The following is a 20,138-nucleotide window of genomic DNA, read 5'->3' on the forward strand; positions in this document are numbered from 1 at the left end:
TCTCTCTCTAAAAGATGGGTGTGTGTGTTGTAGAAAACCTATTTAGGACTTTTCTCTTTGAATGACTTCACATACATTTGTGGGTAATGAGGGTATATATAGTATGGGTGAAGGGTAAGAAAGTCACACATTAAAATCCTCCAGGCAGAATGTTTCGCGACTACCTCGCGAGAAGACCTTACCTGCGAGACACTCGCGAAAATGACAGCCTGGCACTACTCTTCAGCTTCCAGTCATGTGCTCCTCATATGGCTCTTTTGTAGGTTAGTTTCTTGCGAGCTTCTCACGAACTCCACTGATTCTTCATTTTAGCTTGAGTCTTCAACAAATTAATACTAAACCCAATACAATAAAATCCCACAAAATACAAGGAACAAAATTGAAGCAATTACAACACTTTTTGTCATGGAATAAAGCCAACATAAAACATAGTTGTAAATCACAACTTTATAAAAGAGTTAAAAAGAAGGGGTCAACCAGTCAACTAGGGGCATAGAGCACTGCATAGTCATGGGATGACGGGCCTACAGAAGCTTCAATCTTTCAATCTTTCTTGTCTAGTTTAGTCACACAGTATAGAACTTTTACTTTTCACATTGTAAACAAACTACAGCAACAATGGGAGGGAAAAGGAAAGAACTGAGAGAGCTAGAGAGAGTAACCTATGTAAGGCAAAAAAAATTTGCACCTGTGTGGGGGACTTGGTGGTGCGACACATCAACAAAGCTTCTGACTGTTCAATTTTTCGACTGTTGTGCTACAAGTAAGTTCTAGATGTGTTGGAATGAAAATTAGATTTTTTTTTTTGCTTTTATTTGTTGAGGTAATTGTTAAAATACCTATGTGTTCATTTTAAAGATGCTGAATATTTAATTATTGTAATTTAGTCACATATGTATTTATGGATTTTATTTTATTTAAATGAAAATTATGTTTATTTTAGACTTTCTTAAGTATGTATATTATCAGGTATGGGGGGCCAAAATATTATTTAAAAATTTTCAAATTGTTTAAGATATTTTCAAAAAAGAAATTATTTTTTTAATTTTTTTTTCAAAACTTTTGGCCCGGGGGGGGGGGGGGGGGGGATTTAAGCCATTTTTTTATGCTAGCAAAAAAAAAAAAAACAAAACAAAAAAAAAAAAAGAAGGTGAAAACTATAGGAAGACAACTTTATCTCAAGCTAAACTAAAGGTTTGTTTGGTTAAGGGGGTGGAAAAATGGGAGGATAAAAAATGATGGGAGGTGGAAAAGTGGGAGAATAGAAAATATTATAATTTCCCTCATTTTTGTTTGATTGGGAGTGAAAAAGTTGAGGGATGAAAAAAATGAGTTTGTATAAATTTACTCATTTATCCATATTAAAAAATGATGCCCAATTAAAACAAAAAGGTGACCAACAAAAAAAAAAAAAAAATACTGAAAGAGCCCTTGAAAGGCTAAGCCCACTTAGAATAGTGGAATTATATTTAAGAGGCCCAACGCAATTAATTTGTTAGAATATGAGCTTCCGAGGTCAATTTTAATGCACTTTAGTGGTCCAATTGCTAGGTTAATGGAGAAAAAAACTAAATGAATCATAATGTTCATACAAGATTATTCATACAAAATGTTCATACAAAGTTTCAAGTCTCGAATACAGGATTATTCTACACAGTTTTTATGTTTTCTTCTAATTCTTCGTCCCTTTATTTGGAGGGGTTTCCTTTCCTTATATAGTCAATCAAATTGCATCTTAGTCATCCACTTGTATAGCCAAAGGCCTTAGTTTGAATGCTTGTCCCATTAGGGCTTTGTCGAAGGCAGTAGAGTATACTGTGAGATATGAGATTACTGTTTAGGGGTCATTCCTTCATTAATGTTAGAAACTGAGTTGGTGCAGTGTATTGAATGCAAAGAAAATGACTACTTTACATGGATATTTCCTTTCTTCTTTACTTGCACGTCTCTACTGTCTTTCTCGGTATCCTATCCTTTGGTGCAAGTGGCCTACTCAATGATTCCCGAGGTAGGCTTGCCCAGGCTCCTCGGGGAGTTGGCCTCCTCGTCCTTCATTCTCAAATCATGGTTTAGGTTAGAACTTAAGTGTGAAGGGCCATTCCATCTCACAAGCTCTATTCCGTACTCGGATCTTACTCCTCCCACAAATACAATCACCCAAATTTATTAAAAAAAGAAAAATCATGTCCTAAAAAAATCAAATCTAAAGGAAAAAAAAAAAAAAACAAACAAACAAACACTAGCATGCTCATAGCCCAAGGAAAAAAAAAGGAAGAGGCAATATCTAGTGGAAAACAAAAGATAAAAAAAAGAATGATAACAAAACGCAAACATTTATTATCTAAAAAAAAAAAAAAACCGTACAAGCCCATGTGTAACTTGCACATGAGCATTTTTGTGATTAGCCATCAAATTTTCCCCATCAAATTTCCTCCACATTTTAGGTAGAAAAATTTTTGGTAGGCCTAGGGAGAGAACACCCAGGCCCCACTATCATTTTCCCCTCTCCCTTTTCCAACCAAAAACCCTTCAAAAAGTTTTCCCTCCTCTTTTTTCTCATTTTTTCTCCATCCTCCCTAAAATCAATTCTACCAAACACACCATTAATAAGGGAAGTCAAGAGATAGATTTTCTTTGATTCGTTTTCCACTAATACTACTAAAAACAGAAAAATACAGGGGGAAAAAAAACTATAAAAAGGAATCATCATCTTCAGTACTTCATAGAATTGTTCTTTCTTTACTCACATTGACTTCCAACCATCTTTATTATACTTGATGATGCCCAAAATCACCAAGTTAAGGACCTCAACTCACTGGATGGACGATCCTATGGTTGGTCGCGTCTCTGGTGCAAACCTGCAAGAAAACTTGGGAAAAAAGTGTAACACACTAGTGTTGTGTTTGCCAAAAACACTTAGATGCTTAAGTCTGAAAGGAAGAAAATTATTTAGAGAGAAAAAAATGACTTGGGGTGGTTTTTGGGTGAGTATTTGTGTGTCCCTTTGGATTATGTTATTCCTTTCTTTTATAGTTGTTTTCCTGTCATTATGGATAATGAATTTTGGCATTTATAAGCAATGGCTAGTATGTTATCATTGGGAGCTCTAAGGTGCAGAGCTCACATGTTGCCATTGCTTTGTCTATTACATTTCATCATCAATGAGCGCAATAAATGTGTAACACTTGTTTGGATCGTCATTAACATAAAATGACGATCCCATGTTATTTTCGACTTATCAATACTCTTTCCTATCCTCTCTTTGTCACAACTACTAAAACAAAGAAAAGTCAAAAAAGCAACCAACCTTTCCCCAGGCCCTTCGAAGCTCCCTACCATTGGCAACCTCCATCAAGTTGGTAAGCTCAACCATAGATCCCAATGGAAACTGTCTCAAAAATATGGCCCTGCCATGCTACTACAACTCGAATAAATGCAAACTCTTGTCATCTCATCTCCACAAATGGCCAAGGAGTTGTTAAAAACCAATGACGCTGAATGTTGCAGGGTGTAATCCTTTAAGTACAAAAGGAAAGCCAAGATTGTTGGATTAATTAACTCTATCACTCAAGCTTTGCCAAATCCGATTGAGCTTAGCGAAAAGGCGGTGAAAATGGGCTTTTGCCCTTTTTAAAAAAAAAAAAAAAATATATATATATATATATATACACATATATCCAGCAAAATGCCCCACGTCTGAAACTATTTAGGGAAATGCCCCTATTTTGAAACTCGATTTTCTAAAAATTGAGTTTCAATTTAAAACTCAATTTTCTAAAAATCGAGTTTCAATTTAAAACTCAATTTTTGGACAATCGAGTTATAGCAAACTGAAAAATTAAAAAAATCTAGAACTTGAGTTCCTTGAAAAAATTCAAGTGGAACTTGAGTTCCATGAACTCGAGTACTTCACATGGAACTCGTGTTCCAATATATATATATATATAAATATATATATTTCTAAATCTACGTTCACTATAACTTGATGTTCCAAAAATCGAGTTATACATTTGAAACTCGATTTTTAGAAAATCGAGTTTCAAAATAAGGGCATTTCCCTAACTAGTTTTAGACATTGGGCATTTTGCTGGATATTTTAAAAAGAAAGAGCAAAAGCTCATTTTCTCCCACTCTCTTTGGTATACTCAGTTATTTGTCAAATAGCATTTAATAAAAACTACGAAGAAATTGAGGAACATAAATTTAAAGATTTCGTTCAAGAAGCCATGAAGCTATTTGGCATGGTTGCAACCTTGGTCATGCTTCCATGGCTTGGGGGGATTGTGGATGCATTAACTAGGCTTCCACAATGAATTGAGTATTGCCATCATAGATTTGATTCTTTTTTTGAAATGTTGCTCAAGGACCATCTTGATCTAGCCAAGCAGAGGTCATAGCAAGATATTATTGATGTTTTGCTAAGCTTGTCAAATGATGAAAAGGTTCATTTTAGTCCCACAAAAGAACACATCAAAGCAATTTTCATGGTAAGACATGGCACTTGTTTCCCACACTTTATTTTTTTTCTTTTAAGGAATTACGATACACACTTTTTTTTGTGTCATACCTACCTAATCCAAATTATTAGCATAAAGCATTATGTTTATCCAATATATATGTTAGGTTCTAAAGATTTAGGTTTAAATATTTAGAATCATTTTTTAAATGTGTTGGCAAACCAAGAACAAAACATGTCAAGTCTATGTGTTTGGCAATGCTTAAAGGTCTAGGTTTCAAGCTTCAAGTTCAACTGACTGCCACTACAACAAAATGTATTTTTAGCGACGAAAATTTTCGTCACTAAAAGTCCAATATTTTGTTGCCTAGTACCTTTAGTGACGAATTCTTCTTTTTAGTGACGAAATTTCTTTCATCACTATAGCCCCGTCGCGAAAAGTATTAGTGACAAAAACTGTTAACAAATTTCGTTGCTAAAGATCCGAGTTGTTTTAAAATAAAAACACTTTTAGCAACGAAATTATTTTGTCACTAAATGTTTTCCTCGTTAAAAATACTATTCAACGACGTAACTATTTCATCGCTACATGTGCCTTATTTTATTAGATAATTTTTAGTGACGAAATATTTTCATCACTAAAACTATTTTTAAGAATATTCAAGTACTTATAGCGACGAAAATATTCGTCGCTAAAACCATTGTTTGGAAATTTTAGCTATATTTAGCGACAAAAATTTTTGTGGCTAAAAGTGTTTTTTATAAATTCAATTACATTTAGCGACGAAAAATTTTGTCCCTAAATGTAGCTAAATGTGATGGAAAAATTCATCACTAAAGTTACTTATCTGTTTTCATTTTTTTTTTCCTATATGTAACCTGTTATTACATTATTAACTCCTCACACTTGAATAACACATTTATGTCAACTACACATTTATAAGAAAATGATCCATACATTCCAAATGTAAAAATAAAACAAGAATTCTATTCAATCCATCCATACAAATTGTTTCCAACACATACAATAACATAAAATACTAAGGGCTAAAAGAAGATGTCCTCAAACGTCTTCAAGTAGTGCCAAAAGAAAATGCCCTAAAAGCTACCAATAAGAAATTTGCAAAAATGTAAAGTAATGCTACATTAAAATTGTAAAGTAAAAACATTAACTATGTTATAAGAAACATCTTTCAGATTCACTATATAACAAGTCAGTCCTTTTGTAAAAATCATTTGAACCATGAAAAGTTATCTAATTAACTTGAAATTAAATAGGGATAAGCTCTTATATGTGTAATATGTACCATAAAAACTTTAGCACAAAATAATTTTTCTATAATTTATTAAAAATCACGTATTGCAGCTGACTCAAATTTCCCCTTGACAGATTTAGGTTCCCAAAAGAAAATTGCTATAGTTTTAAAACTAGCCCAAATGCTTTGAGATTTTATTCACATTAAAACTAAATGTTAAAGAATATTCAAAACGTGGAATGAAACCCTTTATCTCATATAAACAAATATCACAACAACAAATCAAGAAACCAAAACTCATAAATCATAGAGACAAATAATCAAGAAAAATTACCTTGGAATCATGTTGGGAGAAGGCAAAAGTTTTTTAGGGCAGGTTGATAGCCGAATATCCAATTGCAAGAAACCAAAAGGCCAAGAGAAAGAAGATACACTACAAGGCACTTAAACTTTCATGGTTAACACTTCATTACCCATTTGTTAGAACAAAGTTCATAGCACCCAAACCATCAGAGTATCACATACTCACCTCTAGAGCAAAATAATTTAAATAAAATTTCAGATTTCACAAACTTTATATACATATACATATACATACACATACATTCATACATACATATATATATATATATACACACACACATATATATAACACAGTCCAACTTTAAATTAAATAATCAACAACAAACAATTAAACCCAATTTCATAACTCATTGAGGTAATATATCAAACACTTTATGTGCAAAAAGCAAAACGTCAAAGAACTTAAACTTTCATGGTTAACACTTCATTACTCATTTGTTTTAAAACAAGTTCATAGCATCCAAACCATCAAAGTATCATATACTCACCTCTCCACACCACCAAGACCTCCAAAATTCATTACTCAACAAAAATAGTGATTGGGTGACCACTAGAGCAAAATAATTAAAGCAAAGTTTCAGATTTCACAAACTTTTTATACACACACACACACACACACACACATATAACACATAGTCCAACTTCAAATTGAATAATCAACAACAAAGAATTAAACTCAACTTCATAACTCATTGAGGTAATATATCAAATGCTTGATGTGCAAAAAGCAAAATCTCAAGACACATAAACTTTCATGGTTAACACTTCATGACCCATTTGTTTTAAAACAAGTTCATAGCACCCAAACCATCAAAGTATCACATACTCACCTCTAGAGCAAATAATTTAAACAAAATTTCAGATTTCACAAACTTTAGATACATATACATACATACATACATACATATATATATATATATATCACATAGTCCAACTTCAAATTATACAATCAACAACAATCAATTAAACCCAACTTCATAACTCATTGAGGTAATATATCAAACACTTTATATGAAAAAAAAAAACAAAATCTCGTGGCACTTAAACTTTCATGGTTAAAAATTCATTACCCATTTGTTTTGAAACAAGTTCATAGCACCCAAACCATCAAAATATCATATACTCACCTCTCCACACCACCAAGACCTCCAAATGCTTCAAGTATTGAAAAAAAAAATGTAATCAACAAATATAACTCAATCAAAACCTAAGACCCTAAAGCCTAACTTTACCATCCTAAGAAAAATACCCCTACCCAAACTGGAACCAAGCAAGCATACATAAAACTTATAGGCTTTAACACAATCAAAACCTTTTATTTCCCTACCACAAACAATGTGCATTTACCAACTTAATACAAAGCATGTCATTACCAAACCATGATAAAATTAGCCAAAGTAAAACATTTGTCAAAGAAAGCACATATGAACTTACAAGATAGACCACATAACAAAAGCTTGTAGTAAATTCCTTATAGTCTCAACATTCTAATCATACTTTCTGATTAAATTTGCAGCAGGTCAGCTCTTTTTAAAAATTTGTTTGATCTGCTTAGTTTTATCCAAAAAGCTTGAAATTAAATAGGGAGAAGCCCTTATATGTCTAGTATGTACCATAAAAAATTCAGTTCAAAATAAAGTATGTGACTCAAATCTGTATAAAGTCATAAAAGAAAAATACTATAATTTTAACCCTATGCCAAAAGCTTTGAGACTTGATTAAACCTTAAAGCTATATGTGTTAGTACATATAAACAACTAGGATTACAACTCATAACCTCATATAACAATCATTGCAACACAAGTTAAGAAATTCAAGGCCCGTTTGGTTTAGAGATAGCTCAGTTTTCATAGCTCAGTTTTCAAAACTCATAACTCAGTTCTCAATTTTTGAAAACACCCATTTGTTGTTTCCTATTTCTATCACCCTAACTCAAATTTTTGAGTTTTGAGTGATGGAAAGAAGTGTTGAAAACCAAGCCAAACACAAAATTTTTTATGGGACCCATGTGTTTTAAGAACTGAGTTATGAAAACTAAGTGATATGATCCAAAAACCCATTCATCCATGCAGGCTCTCAATCTCATAACTCATATAGACAATTTATCAAACACTTGGTAAGCAAAAGACACATGCTCATATTACTTGCACAAATTTATAGTTAACACCACAATCACAACAACATATGCCAAAGACATTTCAAAATGCAAGGAAACCCTTTTTCTAAAATTAATCCAATCTCCCATATAAATCAAAATCCCAAATAATTTCTCAAGAAACCCAACTCACATGGTTGCCAAACAACAAAATCCATTTCATAACTCATATAGGAAATTTGTCAAACACTTGGTAAGCAAAAGACACATGCTTATATTACTTGCACAAATTTATATTTAACACCACAATCACAACCATGTATGCCAAAGACCTTTCAAAATGTAAGAAAACCATTTTTCTAAAATTAACCCAATCTCCCATATAAATCAAAACCCAAATGATTTCTCAAGAAACCCAACTCACATGGTTGCCAAACAAGAAAATCCACTTCGTAACTCATATAGGCAATTTGTCAAACACTTGGTAAGCAAAAGACACATGCTCATTTTACTTGCACAAATTTATATTTAATACCACAATCACAACCACATATGCCAAAGACATTTCAAAATGCAAGGAAACTCTTTTTCTAAAACTAACCCAATCTCCCATATAAATCAAAAACCCAAATGATTTCTTAAGAAACCCAACTCTCATAGTTGCCAAACAACAAAATCCATTTCACTCAATTAAATTAAAAACCTCCAATAAGATTTTAAATGTACCAAAAATACAACAAACTACTTCTAAAACAAAACCCAAAACATAAAGAGCAATCCTAATAATATAGGATAAAAATCCAAAGATATTAGAAGGTGGGTCATGGAGATTTTACCTTAGATTCATGTTAGGAGAAGTCAAACCATAGATAAGAGTTTGATAATTGAAAATCTAGTAGAAGCTAACCAAGTGACCAAGAGGGAGGAGAGATTTGGTAGAGAGAGAGATAGAGGGATATGTGTTTGTGTTTGTATTTGAGTTTGTGTTTGTGTTAGGGAGTGAATGATAATGAGAGAGGGAGGGCTGAAATTTTTTTGAGTGGGTGGGAGAAATGAAATTTTATGTGGGAAAGGAAATTTTTTTTGCTAATTTAACCCATTTAAGTTGCACTCTTTAGTGATGAAATTTATTTTTTCGCTGTTTCTAGCTTTTTTATTACGAATTATGATTTCTTTGCTAAAACTAGTGGTTTATATGCATTGGACTTTTGGCAACGATTTAGTTTTTTCATTATTGGTTACCTTTGGCGACGAAATGAGTTTCATTGCTAATATTGTTCAAAGCAACATCTATAGCAACGAAATATTTCGTCACTAAAAATCTCAATGTTTAAAGACGAAATATTTCGTCACTATAGATTAATTAAGTTCACGCCTAGTTTTTCCCCGTTGGCGCCCTTGTTTAAAATCAACAATAGCGACGAAATTTACTTTTCATCGCTAAATGTTATAATTTTTTTCATTATTAGCATTTTCGTTTAACGAAAGTTAGCGATGACATTTTTCGTCGCTAATTATATTAGCGACAATATTTAAAGCATTAGCGACGACTATATGCCGTCGCTAAAGACCAAATTTCTTGTAGTGAAGCTAGCGAAAATGTTTAGGTTTTCATTCCAACTTGTCCACATATAAAAGGGAAACTCTGGCTATGTTTTGGAGACTTTTGGAAGACGTGTGTTACTCTTTGTGAGATCTAAGAGGTTTTGTACCTTCTAATTACACAAGAATCTATTGGAGTAAGATCTACAATCAAGCGTTGGTAGAACCTAGTTGCTGCAACAAGATCATCACTGATGGTGATTTGAAATCTTTGAGTAGGATCTCAAAGTCCCAAGCAAGGGTGCTTGTGTTGCTGTAAATCCAATGAGAGAAGGAGTCCATGGATTCAGAACTCGCACGCGATCATCTTAGTAAGTTACTACATGAGATAGCAATAGATTTAGGGTTAAATCTTTTGTAAAAACTTCGATTCACCTATAGTGGATTTACTTTACCTTGAGCATAGCTAGGTCAAATTCTCTCTAGGTTTTTACCTTGAAACGGTTAGTTTCATCGGTTTTCCTAGGTGATCATATCATGGTATTATTTATTTTTCCGCATTTGTGCATGATATGGTATATGCTTGTTTAACCTAAATCTGAATAATAAACCTAATAATCAACTTGGTTAATTAATTAGGTTAAACAATCTGTTTTAAGGGGTCTAAATAAACAAACAATATATTCTATTGTAATATATTAATAGTTAAAATCAGGTACTATGGAACTATAAAATAAATAAATAAATAAATAATAGTGTACCATAATGACTATTCCAAATGTATTTAAAATTTGACCTCCTTCCAAATGTAAAGACATGAGATTCAATCCCTCAATGTGAGAGTGAGATTTAAAAGGTAGAGTTTATTTCATCTTTCAAAATTCATGTTTATCAAGATCCAAACCTATTTGTAGATTTAGCCTTAGATTGGCATGCTTATACAACATAAAATTACTATGACAAAAAACAAAAACAAACACAAATAAAGTTACTCAGTTGTCTACATCACCTATGATTCTAAAAATTTAGTAAATTTTTAGCTTATTCTTTTCATTTTCCAAAGCGTACACACAAGTTGCATGTTCCATGAGAGCATCTCCAACATGGCTAGCTATCTCCAAATTTTGGAGTGAAAAGCCACTATTCACACAAAAAAAGCCCTCCAACAGCCTCTCTATGTCCAATTTTTTTTTTTAGATTTGCTACAGTAGCTCTCCAAGCCTGGAGAGCACTGTAGCAATCATTGTAGCTTATGCAAACAATATTTCCCCTTAAAATAATACCGAATGAATTAAAAATAATAATTTTTTTCTCTTTCCTCCATTTCTCTCTCCTCTCACGGCTACAAACACAACCATCTTTCTTTTAAACATCTCTAAACTCAAGCATAATCAAAATACAAACTCAAAAACATAATCTTAAAATTAATCAAACTATAACAATAAAAGCAAAATCCAATTCTTAAAATAAAGTTGAATTAAAACAAGCAAATATGAAAAAAAAGAAAAAAAAAAAAAAAAAAAAAAACAACAACAACAACAACAAGCGGATTTTACCTAGCCTGGTGGTAGGGAGGAGGACAAGCGGCGGTGGGGCGGTAGACGTGGTAGTGCTGCATGGTGAACACCGATCTCTACCGGCTTTGTCCTTTCACCGACCTCGATCTCCACCAGTGGTGGGGCAGCGGACAACCTCTCTCTCTCTCTCTCTCTCTCTCTCTCTCTCTCTCTCTCTCTCTCTCTCTCTCTCTCTCTCTCTCTTCTCTCTCTCTCTGATGTGAAGCAAATGTGAGGTTGTTAGAATGTTCTTAAGGTGAAAAAGAAAATAAAAGAAGGTGGGCTGAACACTTGGGTGGAGGAGAAAAACAAGAAAAAGAAAAGAAAGAGACGAACNCTCTCTCTCTCTGATGTGAAGCAAATGTGAGGTTGTTAGAATGTTCTTAAGGTGAAAAAGAAAATAAAAGAAGGTGGGCTGAACACTTGGGTGGAGGAGAAAAACAAGAAAAAGAAAAGAAAGAGAGAGCTTCTTGAATGCTATAGAGTAGACGAAGAGAAGAAAAGAAAAAAAAAGTAAAGTGAAGGAGCTCAGAAGAAGTGCCAGAGAACAAAAGAAAAAAGAAAAGTGAAGAGATAAGGGAAAGGTGTGGAGGAGAAAAAAAGAGGAAAAAAGAAAAGAAAAGAAACGTGCGGATGAAAAAAAAATAAAAAAAGATAAGGGAAAAATAAAAAACCCTAATTGAAAAAGACTACCACAATATTTTTACAATATTTTCACAATAAATTTTAAGTAACAGATTGTTATTAGTTAATATTGGCGAGTAAAAGAATAATTTCAGTGGTGGGTACAAATTAGAACTAGTAACAAATTTCCACATAAATTTTGTTGTGAAAGTATTGCGTAAAATGTTATGAATATAGCACTTCTCATTAAAAAATATAGTTGTTAAAAAAGAATAAATGATGATTAAAAAAGAATAAACAATGAATGAAGAAATAATATTTAAATGAGATAGAGAATGGGATAGAGAATTTGTTGGAAAATGTATTTGAAAAAGTGTGTAGGTAAAAGCTAAATGTTATTGTTCATTCTCCAAACAAGTAAAAATTTGGAGAGGCTGCTGGAGATGCTTTGAGAAGCTAATTCGACATATCCACATGGACACGTCAAAAGTACGATGTGAGAGAGAAGTCACCGACACTAATGATTTCGCTAACTCGAATCATTGTCACTGTCACTTTTTAATTAACCACTTTGGGTATTTCTTTAGATAAAGAACATTAATATTAATATGACTTGTAATTGCTACATAATAACAATGATATCAATCGTAGATTTAATTGTGTTAGAGATATATTAGCTCAATAATATAGGCCAAAGTCCAATCCTTCTACGTGCGTAAGACAAATCTCTTACTATATATACTCATTTTAGAGTTCATTGTAACACAAAATTTATTCTACAATCTCATATATTAGAGATATAGTTCTTAAGGGTTTCCTAGACTAAACCATGTAACTTTCGTGTTCTAATGTTTTCTATCTTATATTTCCACTTCCGCATTTATTCCAATATATTCAACATGGTAAATCAATTCTAATATTTAATAAAATGAAAGTGATGCTACTCCAATCACCATGCATTAAATTAATAGTTATGAAAAATATTGTGACCCAAACATTACTCAACAAAAGCTTTGTTTTTTATTTTTAGTAAACTACTCAAAAAAAAAAAAAAAAAAAAAAAAAAAGAATCAGAAGACAGAAGTAAGGAATTATAAACAAGCTTGAGTACTTGACAACCAGAGAGGGGAAGCAAGGAATTAAAAGTTAAAACTTTTATTGACTCATATAATCCTATCTTAATTCTTAATGCTAAAATTCGTACATTTAAATAAGGACATTGTTCTATAAAAGAAAATTGATAATAAGAACATTGTTTACCATAATTTTTCCCGAAGTTGATAAAGATTTGTTGGAGTGAGTTTGGAAAAATCTCAATTAAGAAGACTTTTGGCTTTAGCAATATAATAACAATATTAAAATCAATGCAAATAGAGTACTAATTTTGGGCATTTTAAATCGAACAGAGAACTGAGATAACAGTGAATCAAAAGGGGAAAAAAAGTAAATATTAAAAAAAAAAATCCGAATCAAATAAGAAACTCATGATTTTCTTGGATGTTAAACTTAAAAAAATAAAATAAAAACACACACACACACACACACACACACACAGAGAATTAGAACGGTGGGAAAGAACAACGTACTCATGAAGCACCTCTTCGATTCCTTATGGAACCTTGGATTTACAGTCAGATCATGATATTGTAGGTTTTAGTGGCTAAAAAATGTTCTTGAGCTTGGATTAAAAAAAAATAAGAACGAAATGAAACAAGTTTTAATGGGATAAATTTTGTGTTTACTAAGGCTGTTAGGGCGGGAAACAGAGAATATTAGGGGTCTTTTTGTTTTGGGTAATTGTGGGCAAGAAAGGATTAGATTTGGGCCGGTCTCTTTCTTGACCAATAGATTTAATACTTTCCATGTGTCTTAAATTTGTTTAAAAATGGGAGGTATTGGAAAGTTTTTCAATGGGCCGGACCCTTTCTTCACGCTCCGTTTGTCTTGACCTCAACATTTTTGGAAACATGAATAATTTTTCATTAAGTATTTTTTTTGAGAAAAAAAAAATCTCATTATTGTTAATTTTTGTTGTTAGGCTAATTTTTTTGGACTTATATATTTTGTTTTAGATTTAATCTATTAATTTTTTATTGCCTTTAAAACGTGAAAAATGCTAAAACTACGAAATTTTTACAAATTGCAAAAGTAGTGAGTGACTATTAATAAGTAAAAAGGTGATGCGAGTGTATGAACTTATAAAAATTTGCTACCTCAATAGTTTGTAAAAACGTTTATGGCTATAACATTACTTTTAAAAGAATGAATGGCATTATTAAGGGGGCAAAGTGTAATTTTATTGAATAAAATTGCTAAAATTAGTACCTATTAATATAGTAATATTTTTATTAAAAAAATTTCGGGGGAGGGGGGCAGGGTAATACCTATTAATATAATAATATTTTTTTATAAAAAGTTTAGGAGGGGTCATTCCCCCCAGTCCATGTATAGCTCCGTCCATGATGGGGAGAGTATCTTTTAACTTTCATTATTTAGTTTGGTATGAGAAAACTTATTTGGTTTGGTGTAAGAAACCAACTTCATCTCACAACAAACTAAATAGAGAATGTCAAGAAATAGTTTTACTGTGATTAAATTTTTTTTCCTAATATTACCAAAAACAGAAAAATACAAAAAACTATCTTTAGATAAGTTTTTTTTTATTGAAGCAAACGAAGCATTATAAAGGCTTCCAACCATCTTTCTTGTACCTATTAATATAGTAATATTTTTTTTTTTAAAGTTTGGGGGGGCCATTCCCCCTAGTCCATGTACAACTCCGTCCATGATAAGGGGGGAGTATCTTATAACTTTTCTTATTTAGTTTGGTATGAGAAAACTTATTTGGTTTGGTGTGAGAAAACAACTTTATCTCACACCAAACTAAATAGAGAATGTCAAGAAATAGATTTCCTGTGATTAAATTTTTTTTTTCCTAATATTACCAAAAACAGAAAAATACAAAAAATTATCTTTAGATAAGTTTTTTTTTTTTTTTTTTTTATTGAAGCAAACGGAGCATTATAAAGGCTTCCAACCATCTTTCTTGTACCTATTAATATAGTAATATTTAAAAAAAAAAAAAAAAGTTTAGGGGGGGCCATTCCCCCCTAGTTCATGTACAGTCCATGATGGGGGGAGTATCTTTTAACTTTCTTTATTTAGTTTGGTATGAGAAAACTTATTTGGTTTGGTGTGAGAAAACAATTTCATCTCACACCAAACTAAATAGAGAATGCCAATAAATAGATTTCCTGTGATTAATTTTTTTTTCCTAATATTACCAAAAACAGAAAAATACTTTACCCTAATATTATGAAAAACATAAAAATACGAAAATTTATCTTTAGATAAACATAAAAATACGAAAATTTATCTTTAGATAAGTTTTTTTATTGAAGCAAAGGAGCATTATAAAGGCTTCCAACCATCTTTCTTGTACTCATTGTCATAAAGTACGTCAGTACCTCACCATCAAGCCATTAACATCATGGAATTGTTCTTTCTTTCCTTACAAAGGCTTCCAACCATCTTTCTTGTACTCATTGTCATTCTCTCTTTGTCACTGCTTCTAAAACAAAGAAAAGTCAAGAAAGCAAACAACCTTCCCCCAGGCCCTCCAAAGCTTCCCATCATTGGCAACCTCCATCAAGTTGGAAAGCTCAACCATAGATCCCTGTGGAAACTGTCTCAAAAACATGGCCCTGCCATGCTGCTACAACTCGGACAAATGCAAACTCTTGTCATCTCATCTCCACAAATGGCCAAAGAGGTGTTAAAAACCAATGACACTGAATGTTGCACTAGGCCTATCTCATATGCCCAACAAAAGCTCACTTACAATTTCTTAACCCTAGCATTTTGTCCCTAAAATGATTCCTGGAAAAATATGCGTAAGATTTTCAAGATGGAGCTTCTCTCTAAAGACAGGGTGCAATCCTTTGAGTACAAAAGGAAAGCCAAGATTGCTGAATTAATTAACTCTATAACTCAAGCTTCGCCAAATCCAATTGACCTTAGCGAAAAGGCACTCTCTTTGGTATACTCAGTTATTTGTCAAATAGCATTTAATAAAAACTACGAAGAAATTGAGGGACATAAATTTAAAGAGTTTGTTCAAGAAGCCATGAAGCTATTTGGCATGGTTGCGACCTTGGACATGTTTCCATGGCTTGGGGGGATTATGGATGCATTAACTGGGCTTCCACGACGAATTGAGTACTGCCATCGTAGATTTGATTCTTTTTTTGAAATGTTGCTCAAGGACCATCTTGATCCAGCCAAGCAGAAGTCAGAGCAAGACATTATTGATGTTTTGCTAAGCTTGTCAAATGATGAAAAGGTTCATTTTAGTCCCAACAAAGAACACATCAAAGCAGTTCTCATGGTAAGACGTGGTAGGTGGCACTTTTTTCCCACACTTTATTTTTTTCTTTTATGGAATTACGATACACAATTTTTTTTTTTTTTTGTGTGTCATACCTAACTAATCCAAATTATTAGCATAGAGTATTATGTTTATCCAATATATATCCTTTATTAATATATTACTAGTTACTATGGAACATTAAAAAAATAGTGTACCATAATGACTATTCCAGATGTATTTAAAATTTGACCTCCTTCCAAATGTAAAGACATGAAATTCAATCCCTCAAAGTGAGAGTGAGATTTAAAAGGTTAGAGTTTATTTCATATTTCAAAATTCATGTTTATCAAGATCCAAACCTAATTACGGATTTAGTCTTAGATCGGCATGCTAATACTAACGTAAACCACATAACTTGAATGTTTTTTTTTTAACAACATTACTAGAAAATATAAGTGCTACATGTTAATACTTTCTAAAGTTTTCATAATCTATTTAAAGGGATCTATAGCAAGGAGATATCATACACATTAATCTAATAACTAAATAGCTCAAACTACTTAAGAGTTAAAATAATAATAATAATTATTATTATATAATCTCCCTAAATTAATTATATAATTTGGTTTAGTGAAAAACATGTGTCACCTCTTGATGTTATATTATCATTAGTGGAGTTGGACATGAAACACATGCATGAGGGCTTGATTTAATTGGATTTCACATGTCACACATGCATGAGGTTTTGGTGCTAGTGTGTTCCAAATGTCTGCTTTTGAGTGGATTACTATGGGTAGTGCATGTAAAATAACCTATACAACATAAAATTACTATGAAAAAAACAAAAACAAACGCACATAAAGTTACTCAGTTTTCTACATCACTTATGATTCTAAAAATTTAGTAAATTTTTAGCTTATTCCTTTCGTTTTCCAAAGTCTACACACAAGTTGCATGTTCGATGAGGAGCTAATTTAGAATTTTTTTGTTTTCATGTTTGTATATGTAGGACATTGTTCTCGGTGGAGTAGACACAAGTTCTATAACAATTGTGTGGGCAATGACAGAGCTTGTTAGGAATCCAAGAGTGATGAAAAAAGCCCAGGCAGAAATTCGAAGCTATGTTGGAATGATACCGTATGTGGATGAAAGTGAGTTAGAAAATCTTCACTATCTAAAAATGGTGGTGAAGGAGACTCTAAGGTTGCACCCTCCAGGCACACTTTTGCTTCCTCGTGAGGTAATGTCACATTTTAAGATTGGTGATTATGATATTAATCCAAAAACAAGAATCTTGATTAATGTTTGGGCTATTGGGAGAGACCCAAACACATGGAAGAATCCAAATGAGTTTTATCCTGAGAGGTTTGAGGACAATGCCATTGATTTTAGGGGTCAAAATTTTGAACTCCTACCCTTTGGGTCCGGTAGGAGGATGTGTCCGGGCATTACAATGGCATCCACTGTAGTTATGGTTACATTGGCAAACCTATTGCATCGTTTTGATTGGAAACTGCCAAATGGGATGAAGAGAGAAGATGTAAGCGTGGAAGAGGGTGTTGGCCTCAACATTTACAGGAAGTTACCTCTTTACCTTGTGCCTATTATTTATGATTTTGAAAAGACTATGGAACAATGAGGTTCTAGGTTTAATGGTTTTTTTTTTTTTTCCACATTTAAAATTATGTAACTTCATGTATTCGATCATAAAATATATGAAGGAGCCTCAAAATATAACTGTCAGTAATAAAAGATTTCTAAACGTAGTGGTTAAATATTCTTCTAATTTTATGTAGAAGTGATGTAATATTCGGAACAAGTCAAGTTCATATACCCCAGATTCCGGGGAACAAAAATCTAGCATAGCTCACACAATTTGGATTACAATAATTTAAGAACAAATATGTAAGCAGTAACTAAATATATTCCTTTTAATATATATATATATATATATATATATATTTAAAGGTTGGTTGAAAGCCAAATTAGTTGAAGGCCCAAATTAGTAATTTAACTTATAGTTTACTATATTGGTTGTGTTAAATGGACACTTAATTTCTTCTTCTTATTTTTCCCCTCTTTTTACCAAATAAACACCCTTTAGATTTTCATCCCAACTAACAAAAGAGTCTTCACAACACTATAAGTATATTAAATAATTAAATTAATCCTATTCTACATGAAACTATATTACCAAAATTTCAAGAAGTTTAAACCATTATTTTAATTAACAGTCAATTAATAAAAATCCTATGTTATATTATTTTAGTAATCTACCTTTTTTTGAATCGTTTTAGTAATCTACCATAATTTACTATTTTGAAGAAGAAGAAAAAAAAATCTAACACTGTAGTAAAGGCTTCCATCATAAAACTTAAAAGAAAAAAAAAAAAAAAGGATCTTACACTGTAGGCTTCCATTATGTTAGCTGATTTTTGTTTAGAGTTTTATGGTTGCTGATCTCCCTCATAAGCAAAGTCCCAATTCATAACTCTGTGCTATATGCGAAAAGAGAAAAGAAATCAAGATAATTTTTTTTTTATTATTTATTAACTATATTGATTATTATAAATAAATAAATAAAAACTGTGGGGCTCGTGGGCCTGATAGCCTCAGCCCATCGTGTAGTAGACCCAAGGCCCGCGCCGAGGAAGGATGACCATCCAAGGCTAAATTAGGGAGAGACTCTTTTTTGGATCCACGCCGAGGACCTCTTTGTCCTCGGCATACTAAGGATAATTTTGGGAAGGGACAAGCCCAGAGCAAGCTGTCACCTCCACACTTAATGCATTCACCTAACCCCTCTGGCCGCATTAATGGGGATGCAACCCCTTAGCAGGGCGACGTTGATCAGTGTGAACCACTTGAGTGTTGATAAGGCCTCTGATATGACGGACGGTCAGAAAAAAGGTGAATGGATGATCAACAAATGGAAGAACGATATAGGACAATAAAGACTATATAAAGAGGAGCGAGTAAAGTTAGAAGGGGGGGAAAAAAGAAAGAAGAAAAAGGGCTCCTCGGCTATGGGCCGAGGAGCATCCCCTAGTTGTAAATAGTTCTAAGTATTTTCTAATAAAAGAAGAGAGTTCATGCTCCCGGAACGCCGGCCAGCGCCTAAACCTTCGATCCACTCTCTAAAAATTTATTGTTTGGGCTTGTTGGGCTGAAAACCCATTCATACCCTGGGTCCAATCCAAATTGAGTCCCTACAATTGGCGCCGTCTGTGGGGAGGATTAGTGCGCTGGACGGCGCACCAGGCGAGTGTTCTAACTGGTCGTTTTACAGTAGGTTGGCAACGTATAAAAAAAAAATATCGCAAAAAAAAAAAAATGGAAGATTTGATAGCGAAAAGAGAAATCTTGATATTATTTCATAAAAAGAAAAGTTACAGATTACAATCAGAGGCTCAGGCAGGCTTGCTTTACAACTATTCCTACCAGCTAGTTCTACAATCAGAGGCCCAGGTGGACCCGCCCTAAAACTAGCTAGAGGGAAGTGTCAACCCATGCTTTTATTGGCATCAAGAGAATGGGAGAACTTGACAATAAAAGCAGGGAAGGGGGAGGGCTAGCTTGTTTCAAGGCCACCAACAACTCCTTTCTCGGTGCGGCGGAGCTTGAACAAAGCGAGGAGCAGATGCAGGGGCTCCTGGACGCCCTCCCCCATGATGTTCCCTTGATTCTCTCCAATCCTCACGAGTGTTGGCCGTTGGAGACGGCAACACTCGAGCACCGCCCATGACATGAATTCGCACGTCTCCTTCGTCGGGGGTGCGCTCCGAGGAGAGACATTAGGTACTTCAACAACATCCCTTTGGGCCACTTTGTACGGCGCCATCGGGGTTACGCCTAGATTCTGCAGCACCGGAAGCCC

The 20,138-nt window shown here is 33.1% G+C and overlaps 1 long non-coding RNA gene and 1 pseudogene across 2 annotated transcripts; one reads left to right on the forward strand and one right to left on the reverse strand.

Annotated features, from left to right (window-relative positions):
- Nucleotides 1-1,558: 1,558 nt before the first annotated feature.
- Nucleotides 1,559-11,465, reverse strand: LOC136069707 (uncharacterized). 2 transcript variants are annotated; one of them, XR_010630947.1, is made up of 3 exons: nucleotides 11,269-11,465; nucleotides 6,047-6,145; nucleotides 1,559-5,561 (listed from the first exon to the last, which is right to left on the reverse strand). It is a non-coding gene; the product is annotated as an uncharacterized LOC136069707 (long non-coding RNA). The 2 variants fall into 2 exon arrangements; XR_010630946.1 differs by having other exon boundaries at nucleotides 1,559-6,145.
- Nucleotides 11,466-15,382: 3,917 nt separating this feature from the next.
- LOC111986343 (cytochrome P450 71B34-like) lies at nucleotides 15,383-17,997 on the forward strand (annotated as a pseudogene).
- Nucleotides 17,998-20,138: the final 2,141 nt, after the last annotated feature.

The sequence above is a fragment of the Quercus suber genome, unplaced genomic scaffold, assembly GCF_002906115.3.
Source record: "Quercus suber isolate HL8 unplaced genomic scaffold, Cork oak 2.0 scaffold_184, whole genome shotgun sequence".
NCBI lineage: Eukaryota > Viridiplantae > Streptophyta > Magnoliopsida > Fagales > Fagaceae > Quercus > Quercus suber.